At 40.6% G+C, this 13082-nt stretch overlaps 1 long non-coding RNA gene across 1 annotated transcript in view; it reads right to left on the reverse strand.

Moving 5' to 3' along the window:
• Window positions 1-4134: 4134 nt before the first annotated feature.
• LOC132229355 (uncharacterized) overlaps window positions 4135-13082 on the reverse strand; it is a 446389-nt gene continuing 437441 nt past the window's right edge. Inside the window, exon 3 of the long non-coding RNA XR_009451670.1 lies at window positions 4135-5228. This is a non-coding gene — a long non-coding RNA (uncharacterized LOC132229355). The remainder of the gene's footprint in view (window positions 5229-13082) is intronic.

Here is a 13082-nt window from a genome sequence, read left to right on the forward strand (position 1 = left end):
GTAAATGAGATAATTATCATTTTTAAATGACAAGATTAATTATTTATATTATGATGAATTTTTTATTTGGAATGAATATACACCTGAAATAAAAGATTATCTTTGCTTATGATGATGATTTTCACTTCCTTCTTATGATACTGAGAGATCTAAAAATATTGCACTTAGGGTAAGGATTAAAGGATCTTTTTTTTTGAAAAAAGTCAAAATTAGTAGCTTTTTAATTTTTTAAAAAATTGTTGATGTAAATTATTCAGAATGAGTAAAAGAGTAAAAACTTTAAAACCAAACAAAATTCATCAAGTTAATGTGTCAGATTACATGTATATTTTATGCTAATTATACTTTTCTTCTTGTAGTGTTAAATACAGACTTACAAATACAAATGTTTAAATTCATAAATATGCTAGGATGCAGTTTACCTTTTTTCCATAAGTGAACAATTTAGTGCTATGTCCTATGTAATGTTCTTTGCCATGTTGACTTGGGCCCTACATAAAAATACTCAACTTTTCATCCCTTATTTGCTCTACTTTACCTCACACATTCTCCTGTGCAATCAAATTCAACCATTTCTTATTTCCTAAACTTCACATTCATTTCCTGCCAATCTTCTTCATTGAGGTAAGTCTATTTATTTATAGGCTTATCCCAAATTCATATCTCCAAATTCTATCATCTCTCAAGCTCAATTTTAGAGTTTGCATCCTCCATAGAAGGAGCAAACATTTTCTCTTTATCTTCCTGCCCCATCCTGCAAGAATGCCTCCTTTCTCTGAAACTCCGTAACTTTGTGTGCTTATCAGCCAGATCAGTGGGCTCAGTCTTGGTTGCTACTAGGGACTTGTCATATACTTTTTTTTAATGTCAATAATGGGTGTTTTTAGTTTACAAAAAATGTATTAAACTGTATTCTTGTGTGTATGTTTCTAAATGCATATGCTATAATCAATTAGCAGCATTTAAAAAATATCAGTGCAGTGATTTCATTCCAAATAAATTAACTCGGAATTTCTAGGGATGTAACTTTGGGCATTGCTATTTTTTGAAAGTTCCTCAAATAATTCTAACTTTCAGTCACTGTGTAAAGGAAACTTGGGCAAACAGCCTGAGTCCAGGTGCCCCCTCAACCTGCATCCTGATGCATATGCTTGCTAGCCTATAATTAAGCTCCAAACCCCTTCCCATCTTGGTTCTGGCCTTGCAAAACCTGTTTCCCCGAATGCTTATCTTGCAGGGGTCATAAAAGCCCCCACAGGACAACCGTATTAGGGGCTGCAAAAGCCCACGAAAAGCAGTCAAAGAAACTTAGGACTATATAAACAGACCCCCGCTGCATTGGGCTGCTCAGCTTTGGGAACCGATTCTCCTGAGCCACAAACTGGTACTCCTGCAATAAAGTGCCTTTTCTGAATCTTCCAAGTGCCTGGATGTGTGTCCTTTGGTTGCCTGGTAATTTCTGCAATAACTAATCTTGAGAAGTATCTTGAGAAGTTTTCTTCCTTTTCAAATGGATAATTACCACTGAGATAATTAATGTGAATGGACAATCAAAACTATAAAACCCTTAACCATAAATATTCTTCCAAGAAGTTTTATGTACCTGTGATTTATAATACTGGCATGTTCAGAACTGATCAGGTGTTCTTGAGAATACTCATTTCTAAAATGTGGTCATGTCTGTGGTGTTGATGTTATTGTAGTAGCTATACTTTATATGTGTTATAATAGCCTTACAAAAATAACATTCTTCCCTTCTGATTGTGTGCTTCTTGAGACCAGGAGCTAGTTCACTTTTTTCAATAAATATTCATCATAGTGTTAGTGTAAGTACCTAGATATTAATAAAGAAAGGGAGCAAAGGGAATCAGACAATGTTGAGCCTAATGGGCTGAGGAGCTGGAAAGTTACAGCATTCATGGGCTCCCCAGGGTATTACAGCATTGTCCTGCTAAAGGGATTACTGCCCTCCTTCCCTGTGTAAGGAGGACTGGATTTTCAATCTCCCCAGAATACAACTGGATTTTCAATCTCCCCCGCCCTGCACAACTGTGGGGGGAAGGAATGAACAATAAACGGGGAATTCCTCTGCTGGGCGCATGCCCATTAGAAGTCAAGACTGTTCAGGGGGAGGTGCTTTCACTTTCAGACATGTGCAGTAGTAACTAAGATAAAGACCTAAGAAGGATTGTCTATCCTGGGGAAAGGATGGATTGGATAAGGGACACAGAACCCTGGAAGACTGGTTAGGAGATGGACCCATCAGAAGCCCCAGAAAGATTGGGAAGTTAGTTTGGAAGGGTGACTGGTCTTTCCCAAGTCTGAGATAATATAACCCAAGCTTGATAAAGTTCTCTCTCTCTCTCTCTCTCTCTCTCTCTCTCTCTCTCTCTCTCTCTCTCTCTCTCTCTCTCTCTCTCTCTCTCTCTCTCTCTCTCTCTCTCTCTCTCTCTCTCTCTCTCTCTCAGAAACACGCACTTGCCTGGTCATTCACTTGCTCATTCTCTCCATAGGAGCCACCCTGGTCTGAAGCTGAGGAAACTCCAAGCATGGACTTTTGCATAGCAACAGACAGAGCTCAGCCAGGAGAGCAACTTATATTACCAGTACAGAGACTGAAGTGGACCAAACCAAATGGCAGAGAATCTCTGGACACTGGCCCTATTTTGGGGCCTGATGAAGGCAAGACTTAACTTTTTCCACAGTGGGATGGAGCTGAACCAAGGACAACCCTTTGTGTTTACTTCAACTTTAATAAATCTTACTAAGCCACAACCTCCCATATGTGGGTCCCTGAAATCTTTTCATTGCAATTCTGTGAAAAATACCATTTCCACTGGCAATAATACCACTATTTTGATATTGCTTTGTCAACTATGAAAAAGAAAAGTAAGAGGAAGAAAAAAAGTCAGAGTAGGGTAAGAAAGAAACTAATTTTGTGTCTGCCTATGTCATTTCAAAGGGATAAAATATTAGAAAAAATCTTCTAATTGTTTAAATTATGGTATGTCAGTGATCAGAAAACTTTCTTTGAGATAGCTTTCTTTGATTAAACTTATTTTCAGATGTCCTCTACATTGTTCTTAAATTTTTTCATACATGTATTTTTAATATGCATATTTTTATTGATTTCAGAGAGGAAATGAGAGAGATAGAAACATCAATGATGAGAGAATCATTGATCGGCTGCCTCCTGCATGCCCCACACTGGGGATTGAGCCTGCAACCCAGGCATGTGCCCTGACCAAGAATCCAATCATACCCCCTGGTTCATATGTTGATGCTCAACTACTGAGTCATGCTGGTGGGTCACACATATATTTTTAAGCTTCCATTGGAATAAAGCATCTCAATGACAACCATCCAATATATTTGCACCCCATACTATGTTCAGAGCTCACTTTCCAAAATAAAAATCTAATTGAGCTTCTACCTTGTTTTAGAATTTTACCACATACCCACTCCTTGCTACTCAAATTGAAGTTTGGAGGCCAGCAGGATGACTAGGAGCCTATTAGAAAGGCTGATTTGTGGTCCCACCTCAGAACCACTGAATAAAATGAATCAGATGCACACTGAAGTTTCAGTATCTCTGATCTAAAGAATAATAAAAGCCAAGCCCTTTACTTGTCTCTGATATTCTTCCCAGCCTTATTTCCAGCTCATCCTTTAGACCCAACCTGTATCCTTAGTGAAGCTGGCTGACCTAGAGTTTCTGGTATTTTCTTATATTTGCATGTTGTTTTCTCTGCCTTGGCTGTGCATTCATACATTCACCTGGTAATTCACCTGGCAAATTCCTCAATTCAGCTTACTTTCCTCTTTGAAGCAAGACCTTTCCTGACTCCTTAGGAGTTAGAGTATTTTTCTTCTCCTTTACAAGGCTCTAATTTAAGATTTATCAAACTGTATTATAAATAGTGTCTACCTCTTTGCTTTTCCTTAGACTGTAACTCCTTGAAAGCAGGAATTGCACCTTGTTAAATTTTACAGTCCTATTAAAAAATATTTTAGACATGAAGAAATAAGTCCACAAATGCTTTATGGGTGCAGGACCAAAGTCCTAAATGAAATCATTTCTGAGGAAAAAGTGTTGCAAAGCATTCTTTTTAGAAGAATGTACTTGAAAACTACTCATTTGATAGCACTTTATTGTGGTTATTTATTCTTCTATTGGTAGTGGAATAAGACTTACATTGAATAATGGAATTAGTAGTGACTCCAGACAAAATCTCATCATACACTCATTCTCTTTAGAAGATGATCCAGGATAATTAAATTTCTTCAATAACCAGAGAAAAGATGTATATTTACAATTATTTTTAACCTCTGTTTTATCTTCTGGTATATGTTTTATACACAGATGCTTAATAATTTCTAAATAATAATGTAAACTAATTAGCACTTTTAGTATTATTTCAAAGTCAACCCTCACTGACTTATATAAACTAACATATAAAAAGCATTTAGCGTAGTGTAAAGTAATTGATCAACTATAGATATATCCTCTTTCTCCCAGGCTTTCTTCTCTTTAACTTAGATCTCTCCTGCTAGAATTAAATATCCATTGTCTTTGTTTAATATTTAAGGAAGTTAAAAGTTAAAAATCTAAAATTAACTTCTAAACCTCATTTTAATTAAAAGGTAACAGAGCACCCACCCAACAAATGAATACTGTAGTCACTTGATTTATTTCTTTTGCCAAACTGCTGGAGAGCATTATGCTAAGTGAAATAAGCCAATCAGAGAAAGATAAATATCACATGAACTCACTCATTTGTGGATTATAATAAACAACATAAACTGATGAACAAAAACAGATCCAGAGACAGAGAAACATCGATCAGATGCCCAAAGCTCAGAGGCAAGGTAGGGGAGGGTGGGGATAAGGAGAGATCAACCAAAGGACTTGTATGCATGCATATAAGCATAACCAATGGACACAGACACCATGGGGGTGAGGGCATGAACGGGGGGAGGAAGGCAATGGGGGGATAAGGACACATATGTAATACTTCAATCAAAAGTAAATTACCAAGGCAGAGCTTGCTGCTGTTGTTGTTATTGTTCTTAAGAACATAGGAATTTTTATAATACAGAATTAAATACTGTATATCTGAAGAAGGAAACCCTGTGGTAAGTTGTAGATTGTTGGTCTGCACATCATCTGCTCACAAAATTTCAACTCTCTGTATTTTGTATTCTAGTCTTGCAGTACTCCTTGATTCCTACAAGAGAACGGATGGCAGAAGTTAAGTCTTCAATGGGCTTACAGTATAAGATAATTTAATCAGAGGGTCCCTATCAGAATCACACTAATCAATCCCAAAGAATCAAGCCCCTACATAGCTAATTAGTAAGACTCAAATCAGCATTAATTGTACCACAACCTAAAATACAAATTGACATATTGTTTTCATTATCTAGGTCTCTAAAACTGCCTTTAAGAAGAGAGGTACTATTTTACAGATTTTTTGGTTCTAATGCTGTTTTCATTTTTAAAATATTATGCTGTAGGACAATTACCAGTATCCCTCTCTTTGTTAAGTATTTCCTAATAAAATAATAATATGAACACTATCCAATAAGTCACAAATTGAGGATAACAGAACATAACTTTGTGTGTTTGTGGTGTCTGAGTGAATAGGAGACTTAATGGTAAAACCTAAAACTATTTTCAAAAACTTTAAATAAAAGTATAGGAGAAAAATCACTAAGTCATTAGCTCAAGGAAACATTTCTTAGATAATATACAAAAAGCAAGAAGCATTTAAAAATGTAAACTGAACTTCATTAAAATTAAGTTTAAATTTAAAACTTCTGTTTTTAAAGATATTCTTTAAAAGGAAAAATAAGTAATATACTAGAATAAAATATTTGCAAAAAAATATTGATAATGATTTTGTATTTAAAAGATGTAAAGGAATTTTGGAATTTAATAGTAAAATAACAACTTCTTTCTCTCCCTTAATAAAAAAAGGGGGGGGGGGCAAATGACACTTTACCAAACAAGATACATGAGGAGATAAAATGTTTATAGAAATGATGCTCAACAATGTTGTTATTAGGGAAAGCAAATTAAAACTACAATGAGAGCCTGACTTCGGCAGCTCAGTGGTTGAGTGTCAACCTGTGAACTAGGAGTTCATGGTTTGATTCCAGTCAGGGCACATGCCCAGGTTGCAGTGGGGGGCATGCAATAAGCAGCTGAGCCATGATTCTCATCATTAATATTTCTATCTCTCTCTCCCTCTTTGAAATCAATAAAAACATATTTAAAAAAACTACAATGAGATACTGCTACACAACTACAAGAATTATTAAAATTTTAAAAACAAACAAACATGGGACAACATGACAATGCAAGTACTTGTGAGGATGAAGAGCAACTGAAGCTCTAATACCCTGCTTGTGGAAATGAAAAATGGTACAGCCGCTTTGGAAAACATTGTAGCAGTTTCTTAGAAAGTTAAACATAGAATTAAAAAACAACCTCTAATCTTACTTTTAACTGGGATAATTTATTTTCCAATGAAAAAATGTATATATCTACAGAAAGACTTATATGCTAACTTTATATCAGCTTTATTAATAATTAGAGGCCCGGTGTACAAAATTTGTGCATGAGTAGGGGGGGTGGTCCCCTCAGCCCACCCTGCTCCCTCTCCAATCCGGGACCCCTCAGGGGATGTCTGACTGCTGATCCCTGTGGGATTGGGCCTAAACAGCAGTCGAACATCCCTCTCACAATCCGGGACTGCTGGTTTCTAACCACTCACCTGCCTGCCTGCCTGATTGTCCCTAACTGCTCTCCCTTGCTGGCCTGATCACCCCTAACCCCCTCTGCCTCGGTTCCTGCCACCATAGCTTTGTCCGGAAGTTATGACCAGAAAATGTCTGGTCAACCTGGTCATATTACCCTTTTATTAGTATAGATTAGTCAGCTCAGACAGCCATAAAAAAATATCATAAATTTGTACGGCTTAAACAACAGAAATGTATTTTTCTCACAGTTCTAGAGGCTGGAATTTGGGGTCAGGGTACCAGCATAGCATTGTCCCATACATCAGAAAGTGGTGGATCAATTGCTGGTCAGGGCACATGCCCAGGTTGCAGATTCAATACCCAGTCCAGTGAGTGCAGGAAACAATGAAACAATGTTTCTCTCTCTCTCCCTTCTTCTCTCTGAGATCAATTAAAATGAATGTTAAATAAATAATATTCTCTAAGTATGGTTTTAACAGAAAAGACATTAGTGATCTATGAAGTAAAAAACTCATTATAACATATATATATATATATACAGCATGACTCCATTTTTTAAAAAAGATATTTATTGATTTCAGAGGAAGGGAGAAGGAGAGATAGAAACATCAATGATGTGAATCATTGATCAGCTGCCTCCTGCACACCCCTATTGAGGATCAAGCCCAAAATTTGACCAGGGATCATATCAACCACTGAGCCACTGAGCCCCACCAGCCGTGCCTTATATTTATCAATACCAGGCACATGAAGTACATTGGCAAGATCTCACTCCTAGATGAAAGTCTGAAATTGCCCAAACTCCTTTGCTGCTAGGTTTCTGGATATGAATTTGTTTCTGCCGATAGGATGCGCTTGCACAGTATTTTGAAGGCAGAAGTGGGGAAGAGGCATCTTCCCACAGTTTGGGCTGTTTGCTGCTGGTGACCGTGTTTGCAGAGATGTGGAGGTTTTCTGCAGCAGAATCCAGGCTGTGCACAGGCAGTTGTGGCAGAGGCAGTGCCAGACCTGGTTTGTGGGAGCTGGTGGGCACTTGAGGGGGCAGCAATTTCCTGACCCCTGGGTCACAGCTATGCCAGAGTGTCCTAGAATTCAGTTGTGGCTGAGGGGGCAGCTCCTCCCTCTGGGAAGGGAGCCTTTCGGGGGGCCCAGCCCAATACCCACTCCTCCAGCTTTCCGATGATTTCCCAAGAACCGATTCCCTGTGCTAAATTCTTTTCTGCCTAAAATAGCAAAGATCTAAAAACATTTTGGATCCTCTACTTTCAATGGAAACAATGCTGTACAGGGTCAGGTCTGAGAAGTGGGTGAGGTATTGTGAGGGCTCCCTTCTTTGAATCTCAGCTTTCTCTTCTGTAGAACCAAGACCAAAAATTATCTGTTCATACTTACTGAAGACCTTGGCAGCTGTGTTTCCTAAAGATGGCCACAATATTTCCTATCCCTCCTGTGGCCTTGCCACTTTCCTCTACGTCCTCTCTCTTGAAGTGGGGCTCACCTCTGAATTCCAAGGCCAAGGCTGAAAAGGCATGGGGCTGCAGCCCTGCCCACCCTGCCAGGAAATCCAGCTCCAGCCCCACCCACGCTGCTCTGGGTTCTGTCTGGCCTGGGCCTTGCTCTCCAGGCTTGCTTCCCTTCCTGTCTACAGCCCAGCACCACACTGCACATCATGGCCCACCTGCTGGGCCCAGTGGGCAGCATAAGAGCCCAAGTTGGGCCTCCTGGTTCCTGTGTGCCACTGCCCCCTGTGCCTCACGGCCCCTATTGCTGCCGTTATTCCGACCAGGGCCAGATGCTCAGGTGCTGTGCACGGCCGGCGGGGCTGCTGTGGCCACCAGGAAAGCCTGCACCCCGCCCCACCCCTGACTCCAGAGCCCTGATCCTGGGTCCACTTCCACCAGAGGAGAGCTTTGCCCGCATAGCTGCCCAACACTGAGACCAAGCACCTCCAAGGTCGGCGGACCCCAAATTTCTGCCAGCCACAGTGGTTGGCCAGCTGGCCCTGCCGTGATCGGGATGTTGGGGGCAATCCGGCCCAGATCAAGCCAGTTTGCTGGCCACAATGGGTATCATAGCAACTGGTCGTTAGGTTGTTATGGCTGTTATGGTCACTGGCTTTATCTATATCTATATCTATATCTATATCTATATCTATATCTATATCTATATCTATTTCTATATCTATATCTATATCTATATCTATCTATCTATCTATCTATCTATCTATCTATCTATCTATCTATATGTATATATATATACACACTAGAGGCCCGGTGCACAAAAATTTGTGCACTCGGGGGGGTGGAGGTGAGGGGTCCCTCAGCCCGGCCTGTGCCGTCTCGCAGTCAGGGGCCCCTTGGGAGATAACGACCTGCTGGCTTAGTCCTGCTCTGGGTGGCAGAGGGCAGGCCTAATCCCTAGGTGCAGCCCCTGGTCGGGCTCAGAGCAGGGCCAACTGGGAGGTTGCGATGCCACCCTCAGTCACATTCAGGGTAGGGCCGATTGGGGGGTTGGGGCACCGCCCCTGTCACAAACACAGCAGGGCCGATCAGGGAGTTGGGACACCGCCCTCTATCACCCACAAGCAGGGCCGATTAGGGGGTTGGGGCGCCACCACTCTCACACTCAGGGCAGGGCCAATGGGGAGGTTATGGCTCTACCCTGTCACACACAGAGCAGGGCCCGTGGGGGGGGGTTGGGGCACCGCACCCCATCACACACAGAGCCGCAGGGCGATCAGGGGTTTGGAGAGCTCCCCCCTATCAGGCACAGAGCAGGGCCGATAGGGAGGTTGTGGCCCCGCCCCCTGTCACACACAGAGGCGCAGGGCGATCAGGGGGTTTGGGCGCTGCCCCCTGTCACGCTGATCCCGGTGCCTGGAGGCCTTGCGGCTCCACTGATCCCAGTGCTGGGAGGCATATTACCCTTTTACTATATAGACTAGAGGCCTGGTGCATGGGTGGGGGCCGGCTGGTTTGCCCTGAAGGGTGTCCTGGATCAGGGTGGGGATCCTGCTTGGGTGCCTGGCCAGCCTGGCAGAGGGGATGATGGCTGTTTGCAGCTGGTCACACCCCCTTCAGGGTGGGGGTCCCCACTGGGGTGCCTGGCCAGTCTGGGTGAGGGGCTGAGGGCTGTTTTCAGGCTGGCAGGGGACTGAAGCTCCCAACCGCTCCTTTTTTTCTTTTTTTTTTTTTTATTCTGGGCCAGCTTTAGCTCTGAGGCTCCAGCTCTGAGGCCTCTGCTGCTGAAAGCAGGTATCTGGTTTGTTTAGGTTCTATAATCGAAAAAATGTATAACTCCAGCTCTGAGATCCCGGCTCACTGAAAGCTGGTTTCTGGGGTTTTGATTAGCTTCTATATTTGTTACAATGTTTCTTAAACTGCAGGCTCAGAGCCCGGCAAGGCAGGCGGGGAACGTTGGAGTCCTCCGTCACTGAAGCAAGCAAGCCTCATTCATGTTAGTTTCAAGCTGCCTGGCTGCCGGCCGCCATCTTGGCTGGAAGTTAATTTGCATATCTTGCTGATTAGCCAGTGGGAAGGGTAGCAGTCATATGCCAATTACCATGTTTCTCATTTTATCAGAAAGTCTTTCTTAATCACATCAAGCATTCTTATTTTTTACTCTTACAGAGTAATATATTATTTATTTTGGCACTTAAATTAATAACTATATTTATTCATGAAGTAATTTAATTAGTATGTAACTCTCCCAGAAAACTACAGTATCCACAAAGGTAAGGATCTTGTCTGTTTTTGCTCATGTTATATATCCAGAACCTAGCACAGGACCTGACAAATGGCAGATATCTAATGAATACTTCTTATTAGTGGTTAAATGAATAAAAGGTGGCAGTGATGGTGACCATAACCATAGCAGAACATGAAATCCCTTTGATCTCAGCATCTCTGGGTTCAAACACATAAGGTAAAGACAAATTCTCCATCAAAATTGTAAGTCAGTAAAATTTGCCTTTCCATCCACTTGTTACCCTTTCTGGACCTTCCTCCCCAGTTGTGTCCTTCACCATCCACATGCCTAGTGCCTTCTTTTGTTTTTAACCAATTACATGATTTTTTATTTAGTTAGTTTACAAATATGGTAAGCTTGTGCTACACTCAAGACACCCTGCTAGATACTAGGAAATAAATAAATGTGTAATGGTAACTCCCACAAGAGGTAAAGATAACATGCTAATTGATGGCATCTATTACAAACCTACAATGTTCCAATCACCATTTTTTAAGATATACACAAAAGGCTGAGACAAGAAGTATAGCACTTACTAGAGTGAGCAGGGACTTCAAGACCAAATCCTCAGCAGCCAGCCTATCTTGTCCTTCTTACTTCTCCCATTTTCTACTAATAACTTCATTTGGGGGTTACCAAATACAGAAAAAGAAGCAATAAAACAGGAATGTTTTAGAAGCCATTTTTTAGTTCAGGCTCCCTTGCTAGCACATCTGCCTGGAAGGATAACAGAGGAGAGTCAATCAGAAGGAACACTTAAGGTTTAAGTTGGCTGTAGCTCTCCAAATTGTGTGTTTGTTTGTTGTTGTTGTTTTTTCTCAGAACTTTAGATTCTCATACAATCTGTTAATCTCCTACCTTGAATTAAAACTGTGGTGTAAGAATGAAGCAAGCATGGGAATAACTCAAAGTTAGAAGTCCTCTGTGTCTCAGTTCGTCAATCCAGTGGCAGAATTGTGCCTTTGCAGGGTCTTTATCATCAACCTAAACCATGACTGAGAAGCAGCAGTAAAACCATGGTTACAAGGAAGAAGAGCCTCCCTTTAGTGCCATAGGTTATCTCCAATGGCTACTGCAGCTCTGAAAGTGGGGCATTTATTGTCCAATACAGATAATAAAACTATCACAAATCATCCAACAAACTGTTGAGAGATAATTCTAACTTTGTTCTCTCTGTCTTGACATCCCAAATTCTTTCCATTATACTGTGTGATATCATAAAAACAAGCAATAAGGATGTTGTGTCGTAAATCAGTGAGAGAGATACAAGACACCTTAATGAGCTAACTAATTAGGAGTCATTTATTGTGTGCGGCCCAGAGGGAGGTGGTCTTCCAAATCTCTGAGCAAAGTCACACAGGAAGTTTTCCATATTTATACCTTTTGAGCTTCTTTGTAGATTTTATAAAGAACTCTGTGTGAGTTATTGTTACAGGCAGTTTGTAATCTTGAATACATAAAGAACAAACATTTGCATAAGAATATGGGAATTATTATTAGTATTAGTCCATTACGTTAGATGGCTAGCTTGCAAGGTCAGACAGTTAAGTTTTTATATTTTTCTATTATTCAAACTAAAACAGTTATTATACAGAATAAGAGACTGTCTAAAAATGACAGAGTTTACAGAACAAGGGACTATCTAACAATAGCAGAGAATTTCAAACAGCAGTTTTTATACAAGATGGAGGTTACTATGCTTCAGGAACATTTAAAATTTACAAAGTCCAGCTATCAATTTTTGAGGGAAAAGAAGAGCTCTTCTGACAAGAGGCCATCATGAAGCACCATAGAATGTTCTTGAGTAGAGTGACAGAAACAAACTTTTTAACTGAATTAATTGCTATGTGCAGGGGAGAGGTACTGTAAAGTTATGCTGGAACTTAAATGTCAAGACTCTGGAAGCTGGGATTAGGGTTATCATTGGAGCCCTATGCTTTCTCTCCTTCAATTCAGGTAGAATTGAGCTAATTAATCTATGTAGGAACACCTTGATAAAGACTTGTCATTAAAATTTGCCATTACAATAGCTCATTTGCTGGGCTACTTGTACTCTGACTCTTGGATATCGTAACTTATTTCTGGCTTTCATTAACTCCCTACTTGCATGAAGGTCAATAAACTTTCCCATGAGATGTTGAAGATTAAGTATAACAGTAAATAAGGAGCAAAGGTCACAAATTTTAATCTTCAGCTACCAGGTAATTAATGTAGATGTATGAAACTTACAAAGACAACAGAAGAACGTGAAAGGGAATTTGACAAACTAGATCATATATATACAAGGCATTCAAATTCAAACTTTTGATAAATATAGTCAATTTGTTTTTTTTAAAAAAATGTATCTTCATTGTTAAGAGTATTACAGATGCCCCCTCTCTCTTTTGTCCCCACATTGCTCCCTCTGCCTGGTTCCCACCCAGCCCCAGTCCTTCACCATTCTATTTTCTGTCTCTATGGGCAATGCATGTATGGATATAAGTTCTTTGGTGAATCTCTTCCCATTCCCTCCCAACCCCCTTCCCTCTGAGATCCATCATCTGTTCCATGTTTCCATGCCTCTGGAACTA

The sequence above is a fragment of the Myotis daubentonii genome, chromosome 3 (assembly GCF_963259705.1).
Source record: "Myotis daubentonii chromosome 3, mMyoDau2.1, whole genome shotgun sequence".
In the NCBI taxonomy this organism is placed as follows: Eukaryota; Metazoa; Chordata; class Mammalia; order Chiroptera; family Vespertilionidae; genus Myotis; species Myotis daubentonii.